This window comes from Dunckerocampus dactyliophorus, chromosome 2, assembly GCF_027744805.1.
Source record: "Dunckerocampus dactyliophorus isolate RoL2022-P2 chromosome 2, RoL_Ddac_1.1, whole genome shotgun sequence".
Taxonomy (NCBI): Eukaryota; Metazoa; Chordata; class Actinopteri; order Syngnathiformes; family Syngnathidae; genus Dunckerocampus; species Dunckerocampus dactyliophorus.
Window position 1 is genome coordinate 51,105,132 of NC_072820.1, and position 19,149 is coordinate 51,124,280.

At 47.3% G+C, this 19,149-nt stretch overlaps 1 protein-coding gene across 9 annotated transcripts in view; it reads right to left on the bottom strand.

Annotated features, from left to right (window-relative positions):
• The window catches only part of tox (thymocyte selection-associated high mobility group box), a 71,509-nt gene that overhangs the window by 40,339 nt on the left and 12,021 nt on the right, over positions 1–19,149 (bottom strand). Inside the window, exon 1 of one of the 9 annotated variants that reach the window (XM_054768368.1) lies at positions 3,652–3,801. The exons of the other annotated variants lie outside the window; for them this stretch is intronic. The gene's annotated coding sequence lies outside the window, so the exon portion shown is untranslated. Of the gene's footprint in view, positions 1–3,651; positions 3,802–19,149 lie in introns of those variants that run through there. 9 annotated transcript variants of the gene reach the window in all.

A 19,149-nucleotide genomic window follows, 5' to 3' on the forward strand; every position in this document is an offset into this window, starting at 1 on the left:
GCCAAGCGCCCGGCAGAGCACCACACCCCTAGCAGACCCGGCCCCAGAGCACATGCTCCCCACCCCCTGTCCGTCACCGAGGCCCACAGTCCCCACAGGAAAGACCGAGCCCCACCCCACCAGATAGCCCCCCAGCAGCCACCACGACGCAACAACCCCAAGCCACCACAGTGGCATGCAGTTCACCAGCAGCACGGGCACCGCCTGTCCGACCGACAGGCCCAGGTCCAACACCGACCTGGGCCGTGTGCACTTCTGTGCACACGGCCCAGGTCAGTCCAGGGAAGCACCTCAAGCCCCGGCATCAACAGGGAAGGGCAGGCAAACCAGACAAAAAAGCCCAACAAGCCAGGCGACCCCGGGCGAGCCACCGCGCTGCGACGGCCAGCAGACAGGCGCCCCCCAAAGGGCAGGAGGTACCCCAATCCAGCCCGCTCCACCCGTGTATGTGATAGGATGGTATTGTGTCCAAGAGCTGAAGACGCGGCTGACAGTCCGGGCTTTTAGTCGCGTGGTCAGCGCCCTCGCCTCCCATTACGAAGGTCCTGTGTTCAAGCCCCGGTGCGGGCAGTGCGAAACAGGGCGGGTTACACCAGCATCATTTCTGAGGCGCCGCACGGCAACAAGACTGATTGACAATGACGACAGGGAACCTGCCGTGTTTGATGGAGAACTTGCCCCGCTGTTCATTTGGGATACAGAAGATGAGGACTTTGATCGATGTGCGGATGAGGATTGATCAAAAATAACGTGAGTACATTATTCAATACTTCAATAAAGTACAACCCAACTCACTTTTGCTCTCGCTGGCTTTTTAAAAACATACCATAGCATGCATGCTAGCGTATTGCAGCGTCGCGGGGAGCACTTCCTGTTCCCCAGCGTGCTTTGTGGTCGTGTTTTGGTACAAATGCTCTTAAAGTTACATGTTTGAGCTACATAGTTGTTAGTTATTGTTCTGCAAAAGTAGCGGTAGTGTCTTGTCTGTTTTTGCGTTGCTCTGTGATGTTTGTAGTTGTGCACCATGACTGAGACTGTTGTGTTGAGTGATGACCATCTTGATTTCAAGTGGCTTTGATAAACTCAATGAGAGTTCTGCTCTTAATTTATCTAAAGAAGTAAAGCATTGTTGCTTCCTCACTGACTTTAGAGCGAGACGGCGTGCGTACCTGCGCCCTATAATACGGTGCACCTTGTGTAAGTGTTAAATACAAAAATAGCACCTGGAACTGAGACTGCGCCTTTTAATACGGTGCGCTTTATGGCTGTGAAAAAACGGTAATATAAAAGAATATTCGAGGAAAAGGCTTCTTGAGACGTCATCTGTACTTCTGTGTAGAAGGTGTCGGACGTTTCGCTCCTCATCCGAAGAGCTTCGTCAGCAAACTGACACCTTCTACACAGAAGTACAGATGACGTCTCAAGAAGCCTTTTCCTCGATGGACAACTCCTGTACGACTGAGAGCCTACACAGACATAAAAGAATATTATAAAATATGTATATTACTGAATCTTATTCTAACTATAGATTTAATTTGTATGTATTCAAAACATGTGTTATGATTTATTCCATACTGCGTAACAAGGTCGTTAAATAGGATAAAGTTGTTTCCCTTCATAATATTTTTCATACAACTTATTCCTTTTTTGTGCTATGTCGGAAAAGCTAATGGTTTCTTTTTAAGCAAGATGCCAGGATTATTCCCGATGGGCGTGTATTGGCAAGGAGTGAGCAAGGATCTACTGTAGTTATTTTTAGAAATTCCCACCAAGCTGTCAGTGGTGCTTACAGTTATACTTTTAAAACAATTATTTTTCTGGAGGTAGATGCTTAAAGTATATAAAGACTTAGCACTATCATGCTAGGTGTTAGCATGCTAACATTAGCATAGCGCTTGGCGGAGGTCTGCGCCCTCTGAGTGCTTTTCTAGTTTTGGTATTAGTTCCCACTTGCACTTCTACGTCTGTATGACGCTCCGTAACACAACTTTACCTTCTTCCTTGTGTACGTCATTATTGTTTTGGTTGTCAAACAGAAACCTGGGAGCTTGTTTGAACAGGTGGGTAAAAGAAAGCTCAGGTTCATGTCCACGCTGTCACGCACACACACATGCACAGGTAGGCCGACACGGGTAACTGCCCCATCCATTCGCCAGCTGCTGGGTGTTATGCAAATGAGGTCTAGGTTCACAGTCAACAGAAAGCCAAAACAGTGGCGTGATGAGCCTTAGACACAAACAGACGTCGCTAGATTGAAGAACTAACAGTTCATTCAATCGAAATTGGGAGGAGGTGTCACATGTTCAACCCCGCTCATGCTTCTCCACAAGAATCACTTGTTTGCTACAACACTCGTGCATTTGCGTGACAAGACGCATGTTGAATGAAAATGTGTTTGACTAGTTTTAAGGTTCAGACTTAATCAACAGCGCCTCTGCTGGCTGCAGCCAAGTACTGCACAAGTGTTCATGATCGCTTAACTGATGATCGATGCTCGCTTTCCCGATGATCCGCTGAGGAAATATATTTCCTTCATTTTACTACTAACACTCCGAAGTAAGCCAAATTGTATGAGAAGCACTTCTCATGACATTTGTTCAAAGACATGGAGTACAAGGGTTGGGGTTAGGGATGGATGTCTTATGTTCTCTTATGATGTCTACTATATTGGGTAATAGGAGTGTAAAGGTGACCATAGGGGTGTTATTTCACGTTTAGAGGGCTCTAATAAGATTAAAAACTTTATTTAGAAGTCTGTCCACAGGTTCCCTGTGCTCTAACTGCAAAAATATTGCATTTATAAAGAAGGAATTCACTTATCACAGTCGAGTCTGGGACCAATTAACTGCAATAAACAAGACATTTACAGTATTAAAAAACATGATCAAAAAATATTTTTCAAATTTTTGGAGGTTTCATTGTACAAATGTAGGATATTGCAAAATCACCATATGGAAATACGGTATGGCAGTGGTCACCAGCCTTTCTGAGAACAACATCCCCAGTCTTGGCCGTGAGCCTGAACAGGATCTACCCTCCTCCCCCCCTACTGTATATAAACACAGTATACTGCATATACTGTAGAAAGTACTTATTTAAAGCTTTGTGACTGTGTCAACATGTCGGCTTTTTCTCATTATGCCTTTTGCTCTATTTTTACCCTGTTTGCTGTTTTTGAAATTGTGTTTTTTTCTGCAGTGATGCAATGACAAATGAGCCACAGTCTGCAGATGGCCCCCGAGCCGCACTTTGGCCACCCCTACCTTTGTGGATCTTGGTTGGCGTCGGGCACCATGTGCAAACCAAATCACCATACGTATAGTACAGGCTTTCCGCTACGTGTAATTGATCGTGGCAGTGCGCCACTACAAAATAAAAGCCGCCATGCCTTGAAAGCAATTTTAAGTCATATATGGTATGAATGAATATATATGCTGTATAGATACATAGACAGCATTTTAGTTATGTACACATTGACCACAATTAGTTTGAAAACAATTTAAAACATCATAAAAATGTTTCAGTGCGCCTTATTTTGATAAGCATGCACCAGAATTGGCCGTGTGCCTTGCTGGCACCTGACCAGTGATCAAATAGTAGCTTGTAGAATGTGGAGGTAACAGTCACATGCCAGCGTGTGTGATTGCTCACCTTTCAATGTCATTCCACATGTTGTTCACATGCCTGGCTGGTGACCTCTAGCGACCTCATATTTGTCCCACGGGCAAGCTACAAGCTGTGATCGTCATCACAACTTACTTCTTTAAAGTTTCACTGAACAACCTTGCTGTCTTGTTATCATCAAACCATGATGGCTTATCAGTGATGCTAGCACGGGGGTGTCCAACACGTTGTTTGCTCCACATCTTAGTGTTGTAGAAGTGTTCATCAGCACTGTAGTCCATCAGCAGTCACCTACCCCCCCCACTTGGTCCCCTACGTCCACTTGTGGTGGCATGTTGGTGATGAAGAACGTAGTTCCAGGTTGTCGCTGGGGTTACACTAGTAAGGAGTTTGGCTTCTGGAGAGTGGAGATGCGACAGTGTGCAAATATTTGCTTTGCTTTGCTTCTTCCTACTCCTTTTGGACACGTGGAACTGTGAAAGAATGATTCATGAGATGTATTCCATTGGAACCTTCATGTTCAAATAAACTAAACCAAACCAAATATAACGCCAAGTGTTTCATGAGGTCGGATTTTTTGTTTTGAGAAGCCAAACTCCTTACTTGTGCCACCCCATCGACCACCTGGTAGTCTTTACTTGACTTAGGAGACCGAGTGGGGGGGTGGGGTGGGGGGGTGGGGGGGAGTCCCTGCTGATGGGGATGTTTTGGTGAACTGGTACTCAACATCAGCTGAGCTACGTGTTGGACACCCCCGTGCTAGCATCACTGTCTGAAGCTGTACACACCACGTGTTTCTGTCGCTTCCACGGTGCTGATGGGGGACGTCACAACTTCACATCATCATCCCAACTGTCCCTTTAACCACAAATGAGCACACTGAGTGGAGATTGAAATGTTGGCAGTGCTCTCAGCAACTTTGCAATGTGATGGCTTCATGTTCTGCTCGTTGGTAAAACAAAGTTAAATAAGTTCATAAATGCATAAAAAATTGCTCTTTGTCCTAAAAAAAAAAAAATGCAGACGCAGCAGCGGCAGAAGACGCATGCAGCCCACCACCACAGCTTCAAAACATCATAAGAGAAACCTTGTAGTACAGTAAAGTGTAGCCAATACCCACCGCGGCTTTTCATCAAAAATGGGTGAATTTGTGGTGGATCCACGACACCCAAGAGCAACACATGCCAAAAGGAGGACGGCAAAGACAGAAAAAGTGAGTATTTGTTTGTCAGCAGGTGCTGGAAGGAGTAGAAGGAGGAAGACCAAGTGGCAAAGGGACCTGAAGGACTTCAGCATCACAACAAGCACAGCTGCCTTCTGATGCCACTGGTGGCGAGATGGACGCCAACGCTTCCTCTATCTGCAGCCGCACTTCAGGTCATCTGCATTGCTCAAATCCAGTATCGGCCCGGAGTGTCCATCGTCTATTCCACCTGGCAGCAGGAAGTGAAACACATGATTCTTTTGACTCCAACATGTGGAAGGGATATCAGGGATTGCCGTCTCTTCATCTTCATGCCACCCTCTCCTCCTGTGTGTGCGTGCGTGTGTGGGAAAGCAAAGGTTTGAATAACAAGCAGCCAGTTAAGTGGGTCAGGGTCGGAGTTGGGGGGGGGAAGGGGGAGAAAGGTGGAGAGACTATTAGGATGACAGAAAAGGACAATGGAGAAGAGAGAAAGGGGCAAGGTTGGCTCACATGGAACATGCACGTGTCCTGTGAAAAAGCAGAGATGCATATTGTACTGGTGTGGGTTCCAAAGACATTGCTGTTTGAATTAGGCTGGGGGGCTCCATGGCTTCCAATGCCAAATAGAGTTAGGTCTAAATGTGGTCATTTCAAACAGACGTAAACACAGCGTCTGTGGTTAACCACAGTGTTTGCACGAACCAAAGCAGTGCCATACACGGACAGACATGTTAATACCTCCCACCCCCACCCCCACCACCTTCAACCCTCAAGGCTTCATCTCCGTTTATTTGTCTGCTCTGGTCTGGACTGACTTCAGTTTACTTTAAAGTGCATTAGAGAACATAAATCAACTTAGCACAGGGTTACAGTGTGTGTGTGTGGGGGGGGAGGGGGGGGGTGCGTGTGTGTGCGTGCGTGAGAGAGAGAGAGATTTGCACAGCTGTGATAGGTCAGCTCAACATTTTATGTTTCGCTGTCTTGTCACCATAGCAACTATATAAACATCTTTTTTATTTGCTAAACCCAAATGACTTTTGGAGTGTAGATTGTGTGTGTGCGTGCGTGCGTGTGTGTGTGCATGTGTATTTGTGAGCATCCGACATGTGCTCTTCGCAGATCACCTCAGTGTTGATCCTTTATTGCAGGGGTGTTGAAAGTACGGCGTGGGGGCCACTTGCGGCCCGCAGCATGCTGACAACATGAGTTGAAAAGAAGGTGGAACATTCAGCAGGCATGAAGTCCAAATATTGCAGGGAAACAAGTTCATTTGACAAGACTAGTGTGGAAAAAGAAGTCCTTTTAGTGCCATAAAGTTGGCGTGTGAACCACAACGCTTCCAAGAAACAAACAAAACTAAAAATTTGTCATTTTTGGAAGATTTGGCTGGTGAAAAGTTATACTATATTTATTAGTATTTTTAAATGATTTCATATATGTATTTATTCGTTATTATATATATTATTTATTGATGTAAAGTACTATTATTACTGTTGTTTATATTTACATTATAATATCAGGGAAATAGAGTTGAGGATAAATGGACGTGTGTGCGTGTTTGTGTTCCTCTCTCTCCTGTCTTCAACCTACAGGCTGGACGACAAGACGCTTGGTGGTCAAGTTAGTTTCACGTTGGATATTTCGTCTCCGTTGCTGTTCATTTCACACTTGGAGTTGAATATTCGGCTCCGTAGCAAGAGCGGTAGTTCCCCGTCGCTGCTCTCTCATGGTGCGGGGAGCTCGCACAGGAAGTGTCGCTCTAATTGCTGGTTGTTTATACGAGGGGCCGTCAATAAATTACTACTGCCGTGAAGAGAGTTGGTTAAAAAAAAACAATGCAATATATGAATTGATCTATAATCATGTCAAATGATCAGGCCACACCCTAAAAGTATTTAGCACACCCACTTTTTCCAATTTCATCTTTTATTGTATTTGATATGACTTTTAATCTTGAGAAATTCAAGTTTCTGATGCATTATTATGATTACAAATTTCAATCAGATTAACCACATTTTTCAAATTAATTAATCATGTCAGACTTTGTTACCTTGTATTACCTTATTTTCCTATGCATTGTAAACTAGCAAAGAGTACATTTGGAATACAGGAAGTGAACAAATGTATTGCAAGTGACGTGAAATGGATGGGGGGGTAGGATTAAATAAGCTTTGCTTCTTCCTACTCCTTTTTGGACATGCAAAATTGTGAATTGTACTATGTGATGTGCTACTGTTTGACTCATATGCATGTTCAGGATGAATTAAAACCATGAACCATGATAATAACAAGCCTAGTAGTGCTGTACAACTTTTATCCGCAGTCTGCAGTGCCCTCTACTGGTCAACATTATTATTATTTCCCCTTTTTTTTCTTTTTTTTCCTCTACTGGTCAACATTCAAACTGGACGCCAACCTGTCTATAAAGGCCCCCTGTCTATAGCGGCCACTTTTGCAGACTCCCTCTAGTGGCCGCGTTAGACAAGTTTGACTGTATATATGTATATATTGTAATGCCCCTGGTTGTGGGGAAGGAGAGATTCATGTCGCCGATGCACTTCAATCGCTTTATTCACAGCGGAGAACTTTGCAACAGTTCACATTCACACAAGGGTTGCTGTAGGCCACAACGCACAACATCCACAACACTTCCAACTTTCTCAACACTTCCCTAACACACCGACCTCTCGCTCTCTCGCTCGTGACGTCGCACCGTCACTTTCCAAGCCCCGCCCCTTAAAGGCCCAGGCACACAAGTCACAGATATTACACTGCCCCCCTCTTTAATAAGCCCCTCGCCCCGAGGGGTCAACAACAAAATCCCCAAACTTTGGCGGCCTCTGCCTTTGTCTCTGTGGCCGGCCCTGGCTTGACTCCTGTGCGCCTCCCCTTGGCGCCAGCGGCTGAACAAGAACAACTGTGGTGGGACCTGGAGAACTTGAGTCCACCCCACGTCCCAAGCCAGCTGGTGAAGCAGGCTCTGCCTCGAACTGGGTAACATCCCGGCCCCTGTAAGGTGCCAACCGGTCCCGGTGCAGGGCAACTCTTCTGCCTCTAGAGGAAACTGCAACTCTGTAAACTACTTCCCCCACCCGCTCTAGCACCCTGCACGGTCCATCCCAATGACTGTCTAATTTAGGGCAACGTCCTTTTTTCCGTTTGGGCGTGAAAACCCAAACCAGCTCACCCGGCTGAAAGTCACGCCCCTTGCTGCGCACATCATGGTTCCTCTTCTGCCTCATACCAGCCTTCTCTAGCTGACCTCGAGCAAAGGCATGTGCCGCTTCCAGCCGATCCTGCAACTTCCAAGCATACTCCAGTCCCAGCCGGTCCTCTGCACTGCCTGGTGGCCTCCCAAATGCCAACTCTGCCGGTGTCCGGATCTCCCGGCCCAACATCAACAGGGCAGGAGTACAGCTTGTGGAACACTGGACTGCTGAACGGTAGGCCATCAGCACCAAAGGAATGTGCCGGTCCCAGTCACGCTGATGGTTAGAGGTGAGGATGGCCAGCTGCTGCTGCATAGTGCGATTAAACCGCTCCACTAGGCCATCACTTTGCGGGTGCAGGGACGTGGTGCGAGTCTTTTGCATATCCAGACGCTCACACAGGGCAGCGAACACTCTGGACTCGAAATTCCTGCCCTGGTCACTGTGGAGGATGTCCGCAGTGCCAAACCGACTAAACATGCCTTCCAGAAGCGCATCTGCCACAGTCTCTGCTTCCTGATCTGGCAGCGCATATGTTTCCGGCCATTTAGTGAAGTAGTCCATTGCACACAGCACATACTTGTTCCCTCTGTCCGTTTCAGGAAAAGGCCCCATAATGTCCACGGCTACCCTCTCCATGGGCGCCCCGACCCCTTGCTGCTGGAGTGGTGCGTGCGACTGGTCCTGGTGCCCCTTGTACGCTGCACACTGGTCACAGCGCCGGCAGAAGTCCTCCACATCCCGTCGGTGCTGACCCCAGTAGAATCCCTGGCGCAGCCGTCTGAGGGTCTTTGTGCTCCCGAAATGGCCTGACGCGGTGCCTCCATGACATGCTCTCAGCACCGCCTCCCTGAGAGCTACAGGCACCACCACCTGCCACCTCTCTTCCCCAGTCGCTGGCTCCTTCCAAGCACGCTGCAACACGCCATCTTTAATGCGCAGCACTGCAAACACAGGCCCTTTGTGCCAACCGACAGTCCCATCGCGCTCTCCCAAGGTGGCCTCCTGCCACTCTGGACCCACTGTCGCACCGGTTTGAGATCGGCGTCCTCTTCCGGCTTGACCGCCCACTCTGCAGCATCCACTGCCTCCAGCGTGCAGCATGACGGTCCACCAGCTGTCTCATCACCGCACAGCTCCTTTTCTCTGGCGTCGCGCCGGTCGCAGTAGCTGCAGCCGTCCACAGCACACGGCCGCCGGGAAAGGCCGTCAGCGTTAGCATGCTGAGCACCTGCTCTTTGGATCACACTGAAGTGGAAGGATTGCAGCTCCTCTAACCATCGCACCACATGGCCTTCCGGTTCTCGGAAGGTCATCAACCGCTGGAGTGCTGCATGATCAGTTCTGATGGTGAAGGGCACGCCACAGAGGTAGTACTTAAAGTGGCGTGCAGCCAGCACAACAGCCAACAGTTCACGCCTGGTCACACAGTAGCGCCGCTCACTTTTATTGAATGTTCGGCTGAAGTAGGCTACCACCTGTTCACCTTCTGGCCCCACCTGCGATAACACCGCCCCCATGCCGACATTGCTAGCGTCCGTGTCCAGCACAAAGGGCAAAGCTGGGTCTGGAGCGGTGAGGACAGGAGGGCCCTCTTGAGGTTGGAAAACGCCTCCTGACAGTCTGGCGTCCATGCGAAGGCCTGACCGTTCTGGAGGAGGCAAAACAAGGGCGCACCGATGCAGGAAAATCCTTTCACGAACCTCCGGTAATATGAAGCTAGGCCCAACAAACTCTTGAGCTGCTTTTGGTCTCTCGGGGCCGGCCAGTCTCTGATGGCGCTGACCTTCTCCTCCAGTGTGCTGATACCACTCGCATCCACCTTGTGGCCCAGGAACGCCACCTCTCGCCGCATAAAATGGCACTTCTCAGGATGCAGCTTCAGTCCAGCCGCCGCAATCCTCCCCAACACTAGCCTCAGGGAATCTAGTGCGGCCTGGAAGGACCTCCCATGGACGAGGACATTGTCCAGGTACACTAAACACTGCTGCCTGGGAATATTTGCAAGCACAGTGTCCATCAGCCGCTCAAAAGTCCCTGGTGCATTGCAAAGTCCGAAACTCATGACCTTGAATTGCTAGTGTCCCCTGGTGGTGCAGAACACGGTCTTTGGTCTTGACTCAGGGGTGAGGGGGACCTGCCAGTACCCAAGAGATTCAAGATTCAAGAGAGTTTTATTGTCATGTGCATGGTAAAACAGCAGTAATACCATGCAATGAAAATCTTATTCTGTTCATTCTCTCAAGAAAAGAAAGAAAACACAAGAAAGAATAAGAACATAAACATAAACATATATACCAATAAATTAAGCAGCAACAAAAAGAAGAGACATTCATACAAATAAATATACAAATAAATAAGTAATAAATAAATAAAGTGCTTTGAGTGTGAGTTGCGTGCGGCGTGTGTGAGTGCTTCGTTGAGAAGCCTGATGGCCTGTGGGTAAAAGCTGTTTGCCAGCCTTGTGGTCCTGGACTTCAAACTCCTGTAGCGTAACTCCTGTAACTCCACTGCGCAGGTCGAGCGATGAGAACCACGCGGACCCCAACACCAGGTCCAACGTCTCATCAACCCAAGGAAGCGGGTAACAGTCCTTCCTCGTGACCTTATTCAGAGGTCTGTAGTCCACACAGAACCGCAGCCGAGAGCTGTTTTTCCTGGGGACCATCACAACGCCTGACGCCCACGGACTGTCAGAGGGCTCGATGATCCCCGCCTCAAGCATGGCCTGGATCTCTTTATCAGCCGCCTCCTGCCGGACCATGGGCAGTCGACGAGGCCGCACCTTCACTGGACGTGCGTCCCCAGTGTCGATATGGTTTTCAACAAGGTGCGTGAAGCCCACCTCATTTTCATTGAGGGCGAAAATGGCTTTAAAGTCCCACAGCACTCGCCACAACTGCTCTTGCTGACTAGCATCTAGGCCAGTGCAGTTCTTTTCCCAGATGGATCGAATTGGCTCCATCCGGTCCTCCACAGTAGGCAGGCTGGGTGACACTGCCCCCCACTTTGGACCAAGCCTCTCAGGGCGAGCAAACTCTACCCGTCTACTCGCCAGCTGCTGTGGTGTCGCCCCCTGCTGGGCACAGGCCCTCTTCGGGCGAGCGGACTCTTCCCATGTCGACAACGGCTGCTCTGGTGTCGCCCCCCCCTCTGGCGACGGGACCTTTTCAGGCGAGCGGACTCTGCCCCTGTCAACGCCGGCTGCTCTGTTGTCGCCCCCCTCTGGGGATGGGACCTATTCAGGCGAGCGGACTCTGCCCCTGTGAACGACGGCTGCTCTGGTGTCGCCCCCCTCTGGGGACGGAACCTCTTCAGGCGAGCGGACTCTGCCCCTGTCAACGACGGCTGCTCTGGTGACGATGACACCGCCCACCTGTGCGAATCAGATGTGGTCTCACTGTGCACCGCGATGTCTGCAACCGCTGTGTCAATGGATGCTGCTGCAGTGCGTTGAGTGGGGCTGATAAGCTTCACACGCTGACCCCCTGGCAGGATAATCACTGCAGCTCCCAGGTCCACCACACAATTTGTAGCCTTCAGGAAGTCCCGGCCTAATATGCATGGGTCGCACACATCTGCCACCCAGGCCACAAAAGGACTTAGAGAGACCCCCTAGGACAAACTTGAACTTCCCTTTTCCTTTCATCTGGGCTGTCTCCCCGGTCACTGTTCTCAGCCTTGTCAAGGTTGGCTCTATAACGGTTCCCACTGGAACGACGTCAGACCTTACTATCGTGGCCGAAGAACCAATATCCACCAGGGCTGTGCAGGCAACATCTCCAATCTGCACACAGACATGACAGGGGTCTCCCACCTCCGTTCAGCCCACAGCCACAACAGCTGTGTCGTCGGTGTGCTGGTCCCTGCACGCAACCCCCGCGTCTGCAGGCGGAAGTTCCCGGTTGACCACTGAAAGGGCCTGTGCCCCTTCCCGTTTCCCCACGCGTCTTTCAACTTGGGGCAGCGGCGCAGCAGGTGACCTGGTTGACCACACCCCCAGCAGGTCATGGGGCGCGTGCGTCGGTCACCCCCTTCCTCACGCTGGGCTGAACGGGCCATTACTGCACAGACCAGTTCCTCCACCCACGGCGGCCTTTTCTCCATCCCTTCTGCCACCATCGCAGCCGAAACAGGGTGGGACGGCGTCTGCAGCGCACCCTTGGCTGCAATCTCCCTCTCCATGGTGAGCGCAAGGGCCTCATCCAGGGTGGTGGGGTGGGCGAGCTGGACATGCAGGCGCAGCTCGTCTGGTCTGAGTGCTTGGACGAACTGGTCACGAATCAGCTCGCTCTGGATTGAGCCCGGCATCCCTGCAAAAGGCGCGCCGACCCAGGGCCTCGATGTCATGGGCGAGGCAACGAAGCTGCTCACCTGGCTGACGCTCACGGTGCTTGAATTCACAGCGTGTGGTGTCTTTAACATTACACACCCCAAAACGCCTGTGCAGTGCGCCCACTAGCGTGCAATAATTGAGCCTCTCTTCCGGGCCCAGCAGCAGTAAGCAGGACGCAGCGTCATCTGTCAACAATAATGCCAGCAGCACCGCCTTCAACCTCTCAGTCCAGCCCGCTGCATCAGCCACAAGCTCAAACTGTGCCTTATAGGCTTCCCAGCTCCCTTTACCAGAGAATTTCAGTGCTTTCATAAGGTCCCACATGTGCTGATGGGCGCCGCTATGTTTGTTCCTCTCCGCGTCGTGACGCAGCTCCATCATGGCCGCCGCGCTCTCATTTTGGCGCGAAACGCCGGAGTCATGGAGTCCGTGCTCCGCGAACTTTGTCTCATGCATGCTTATTACACACTCGCCGGCTTCCTCTTTCACCGTCGGTCGAGCGCCGAACTCACCAGACATTTCAATCACGCACTGGTCAGCTCCCTCCTTCACCTTCGGTCGAGTGCCGAACTCACTGGGCATGCTCCCCCCACAACAGCGGTAGTGCAGCGGGGTTGAAACCGAAACTTCTGACACCAATGTAATGCCCCTAGTTGTGGGGAAGGAGAGACTCACGTCGCCGATGCACTTCAATCGCTTTATTCACAGCGGAGAACTTTGCAACAGTTCACATTCACACAAGGGCTGCTGTAGGCCACAACCCACGCCAACATCCACAACACTTCCAACTTTCTCAACCCTTCCCTAACACACCGACCTCTCGCTCTCTCGCTCGTGACGTCGCACCGCCACTTTCCAACCCCCCCCCCCCCTTAACCAACGCCGGAGTCATGGAGTCATGGCGTCCAAGTCACAGATATTACACTATATATATATATATATATATATATATATATATATATATACTTACTTGTACTTTATTTATCCCACAGCGGGGAAATTTACTTGTTACAGCAGCAAGCAAGCAAGACAAGTAAAGAGAACAGTGTAAAGAAAGCATAGTGTCTACAACATGGTTCAGGTGGTGCAGGTGTTGTAGAGCCTGACAGCGGTCGGTATGAAGGACCTGCGGAACCTCTCCTTCTTACACCGTGGGTGTAACAGTCTGCTGCTGAAGGAGCTGCTCAGGGAAACAACAGTGTCATGTAGCGGGTGAGAGGTGTTGTCCATGATGGATGTCATCTTAGCCAACATCCTTCTCTCCCCCACTTCCTCCACGGAGTCCACAGGACCGTCCAGGACAGAACTCGCTCTCCTGATCAGCCTATTGATCCTGCTCCTGTCCCTGTCCGTGCTGCCCCCTCTCCAGCAGCCCACAGCATAGAAGATGGCTGAGGCCACCACAGAGTCATAAAAGGTCCGTAAAAGAGTCCTGCACACACCAAAGGACCTCAGTCTCCTCAGCAGGTGGAGGCGACTCTGGCCCTTCTTGTAGAGGGCGTGGGTGTTGACAGACCAGTCCAGTGTGTGTGTGTGTGTGTGTGTGTATATATATATATATATATATATATATACACACACACACACACAATATATATATATATATATATATATATATATATATATATATATATATATATATATATATATATATATATATATATATATACACACACACACACACACACACACACATATATTTGTGTTTGTATGTATTAGCAGCACCAAATCAACTGACTGTAAAATGAAATCAAGTTCAGAGATGGCACATGTCTGAAAAGCAATGAGGAGCTGCATTCAAAGACACCACGTTTTGAGTGAATTTTCTGGGATTTCCAAGCATCCTTAAATTCAGCAAATTGTACTTCCTCATGAAGAGTTACAAAGTGAGTGATAACAATATCCACCTTGATTTTCATTGCATCTTTATTTAGACCACTCGTACACGCATCATAAAAACATTGTTGTGATGTTTGGTGTGTCCACAAACGCATCTAGCGCCCTGTCTCGTGATTCTCCAGACTAATTCCTCAGGAAACGATCGCACGTCGTCGTCCTTAACACACGCAACAATGCAGCCATGATTGCGTTGCAGGATTTGATGGCAATATGTTTGTTTTGGAAATGAACGAGTGATAATGAGTCTCTGCGGGCAGCGCTCTACCGTATCTCCAGCCATGTGTTCCTTTTGGCATGCCTCATCCCCAACTCTGAACTCTCATCTTATCTCATGTCATGTCTGCATCTTTGTGCTTTGACTAAATGAAAGCCTTCCTCACACCAGCAGCGGACAAGCAACAGGGTTGACATTGGGAGTGGGAGTGGGAGTGGGGGCACGCGTGGCACTATCTTCCTGAACAAACACACACATTGACTGCTGGGCTTCTCAAGTCGTTTCAACCTGGGACCCACCAATGGTCATTTAGCCGTAAACCACTTTTATTTCAGTCATTTTGAAGTCAGTTTCATTTTTATTTGTTTTGAATTTTTTTTAACATTTGTTTTAATTGAAGTCCTTTTTATTTTTATTATTATTTACCATTTTATTCAAGTCATTTTTATTTGTTTTAAATTGTTTTTTACACTTTTATTCAAGCCATTTTTGTTTTTATTTATTTGGAATTGTTTTTTTACACTTTTAAGTCATTTTTATTTTTTTTAACTAATTTAAATTTTCTGATATTTTAAATTATTTTTTGAAATATTAGTTTTTATTTAAGTCAGTTTTATTTTTATTCATTTTAAATTGTTTACACTACTATTGAAGTCAGTTTATTTCATTTTGGATTTATGCTTTCATTTATGTATTTCTTTAAATGTATTCATACTTTTATTTAAGTCAAACCAAGGAAAACTTTTTAAATCGCAGTACAGGTCATCTTTTGAAACATTAATACACATAATTACAGTCCCAATTGCATTTTAGAGGAACTTATAGCTGCATTTTGTCAAGGAAATAACATGTATTTCCATGCACGCATACAAATAATGCATAAAGGAAAATGAAACCTCAAAACTGCAGGAAATAATACCACAAAGTCAGATATTTCACTTGTAACCACAGTACTTGAGGAATATACAGCATCCAGGAAGATGACAAACACATTGCTCTATTTGTATGTTACATATTTGAAAGGCATTTCAAAGAGTAAATAAAGTCAAATACAAACATAAGGCATTCAAAGATGTTGTGGTGATGTGTAGTATTCTACACTGGCCACTACGGGTGGGGGAAATTCACCATTAATCATCCATTCATAAACGTCAATCTGTGCTGACGGAACAAAAAGATGGAAAGCGGAAGTGCCGACCGAATAGTTTATGGTGGCGCACCAAAGAGTTAGACGCCACCAGAATGGCTGAGCCTAAACTCCGAGCCGCACCCGCTGGATTTATAGCATACTTGAAGGTAAGAGCCAGACAATATGCAAGCTTTGTCATACAAGCGTAAAATACTCTGGGAACACAACAAATATGAGAAACCGATAGCAGGTTTCCACCCCAACCTGGATGAAAACAGCCAACTGAAGTCGCTGCCAACCAGAGAACCATCCAGCAGCTGATAACTCCTTTTCCACTCGACTCAGAAAAGTGTTTCCGCTTGAACAAAACAAATCAGCAAATATGTTGGAAGGTGGAACCTTCCAATGATTAAAAGATAACAGCAAAAGGACATTCATCTCTTTCCTGTTGATTTTCATTGTAGATCATGACAAATATGCTTTGTTTTAGTCGCACCCAGTGAGTGAAAAGACATTATTTATAGAAAACAATTCCGTAGGAAAAAACTGACAAACTATTGATCACAAAAACAATGCATCCATAATCGTTTTATCATCGCATCGCAGGCCTCTCAATCGTAATCGCATGGAATCATGTGGTGGCCAGAGATTCCCCCCCACTGGTCACTAGGTGGTAGTAATGTTACACTGATGAGACAATAGCTGGAAAGAAACAAAGTAATTCATCCAATCCACTTTATTTATATAGCACGTTTTGTAAACACTGTGCTGCACAGACTAGAAAAAACAGAACTAATAAGCCAAAGTAAAACATTAGTATAGTAGAAAGTCAAAGATCAAATAGAAACAAAGAAACGCACAACAGTAAAATATTTAAACAAGAAGTAAAAGCAATAAAAGCAATAAATCAAAGAAGTAGGTAAAAAATAAATAAGTAAATCAAATTTTCAAAAAATTAAATAAATAAAACAATTAAAACTAAAAAAGAATAAAAGACACAGAGGACCACACGACTCACGCCGAGTTAAAAGCCAGAGAATAAAAGTGGGTTTTTGTATGAGACTTAAAGCTTACAATTGTGGGGGCTGTTTTTACATGAGGGGGGAGAGTGTTCCACAGCTTTGGTCCGACTATGGAAAAGGCCCGGTCTCCTCGGTCTTAAGTCTGGTCTTAGGCACCATCAGTTGGAGCTGGCCTTCGGACCTCAATGTGGCGCTGTAGTGTAGATTTGGATGAGGTCCGAGATGTACTGAGGGGCCAGCCCATTCAAAGCCTTAAAAACAAACAATACAATCTTCAAATCAATCCTAAAACGCACAGGCAACCAGTGCAGGGAGGCAAAAATTGGGGTAATATGCTCCCTCTTTTTGGTTGCTGTTAAAAGCCGTGCTGCAGAGTTCTGGACTAACTAGAAGCCAGAGAGTAATTTATGGCTTACTCCAGAGTAAAGCCCATTACAGTAGTCCAGACGTGACGAAATAAAAGCGTGCATGGCTTGTTCAAAATGTTGCAATGATAAAAATGATTTGACTTTGGATAAAAGCCTAAGATGATAAAAACAGGATTTTACAATGGCATTGATTTGTTTATTAAGTTTAAAATCACTATCAATGATGACGCCAAGGCTGGTGGCAGTGGGACTGACTTGGTTCTTGATGGGGCCCAAGTCCAAGTGGGGGTCATTATTATTAAGGATGATAACTTCTGTCTTCCCCTCATTGAGCTTTAAAAAATGTTGAGCCAACCAGACCTTGACGTCACTAAAACACTCAAGAAGGGGTGTCAGGGGGGCATGGTCATTTCTTGTAATTGGTAAATAGATCTGGCAGTCATCTGCATAAAAGTCATAGGAGATGCCATGCTTTCTAAAAACAGAACTAAGTGGGATTAGGTAGAGAGCACATAGGATGGGCCCCAGGATTGATCCCTGGGGGACTCCACAGTCCAGGGGGGCAGTAGATGAGGTGGAGTCACCAAGTCCCACAGTAAGGCATCTCCCTGACAAGTAAGACCTAAACCACTCAAGGGCAGTCCCCCTGAAACCCACACAGTTTTCCAAGCGAGATAAAAGAATAGTGTGGTCCACTGTGCCGAAGGCAGCAGTCAGGTCTAAAAGCACTAAGATGGCTGACTCCCCAGGATCGGTCATTAAAAACCTTTAAAAGTGCAGACTCAGTGCTATGAAAGGCCGTGTAACCTGACTGGAAGGTGTCTAAAAGCCCATTTTCATCTAGAAAAGGCTGCATCTGTGCAAGAACACTTCTTTCTAAAATCTTTGAGATAAAAGGTAGTTTAGAAATGGGCCGATAATTTGATCAAATTGAAGGATCAACACCTGTTTTTTTAAGCAAAGGTTCAACAGCAGGAAGGGACAATACCAGAGTACAGGCTGCTGTTGATGATATGACAAACATAGTTGCCCACACCTCCCTAAAAAAGCGAGGGGGGACAGGGTCAATGGGAGAGCAAGAAGGCTTAAGACCATCAACTACCTTGGTAATAAAGGGTTCAAACTGATCAAAAACTTAAGAGCACTGTGTCACTGTAGACAAATTAAAAGAGGGGGGTGATATATTGGCTCGTATAGACGCAACCTTATTATTAAAAAAGTGCAGGAAATGTTCACAAGTGTCAGCTGACACTTCCAGTGTTGTGGATGGACTGGGGTTTAAAACAGAATCAATACTTTTAAAAAGAACACGTGGGTTGTTCATATTTTTTGATATCACATCTGAGAGGTATTTTGTTTTCTCAGCCTTCACTATGTTCTGGTATCGCCTCCAACTGACTTTGAGGGTTTCGAAGGAACCTTGCAAACCATCTTTCTTCCACCTGCACTCGGCCTTTCGGCATTCACGGTGTGCTTCACGTGTGACATCGTTGAGCCACACTTCCTGTTTGGTTTTAGAGCATGGCTTTACGCGGGGCTAGGCTGTCCAGGATGTCAGCACAGGTAGAAGTAAAGCAGTTCATTAGCTTCTCAGTGTCAAGAGCAGCGTCTGGAGTCATTGCAACCCGAGATGCAGTGGCGAACAGAGAGGCAAAGGCAGAGGCCGTGAGGCTTGATGAAACGGCCAAGGCGAGCAGGAGCAGGCAGGGTAGCACTGCAGTGCAAATCAAAGTCAAACATGACCGGACTGTGGTCAGAGAACACTGCATCCCCTACAGAGACATTATCAACAGCCAGTACATGAGACAATAAAGTCTAAAGTATATTTGTGTAGCTCCTGGAACATTTTGTACTAAATTAAAAGCCTCCACCAACTCTAGGAAGTCTTTCGCCATAGGCGTAGAAGGACATGAATATTAAAATCACCCACAATTAACATTCTGTCAAACTTTACCAACATTGCAGCAATAAAATCCCGGATAAAATCATTGTTGTGTTTGGGTGGTCTGTAAATGACCGCGCACAACAGCGGCTCAGTTTGTCGCAGTTCGAAGCAGCTCACCTCAAAAGAGGAAAAAGACACCATGGACGATGGCTTATGGTGTAAGGACGTTTTTCAAGATCAAAGATGGCGCCCTCCGTGGCAGACGTCTCTGTGACAC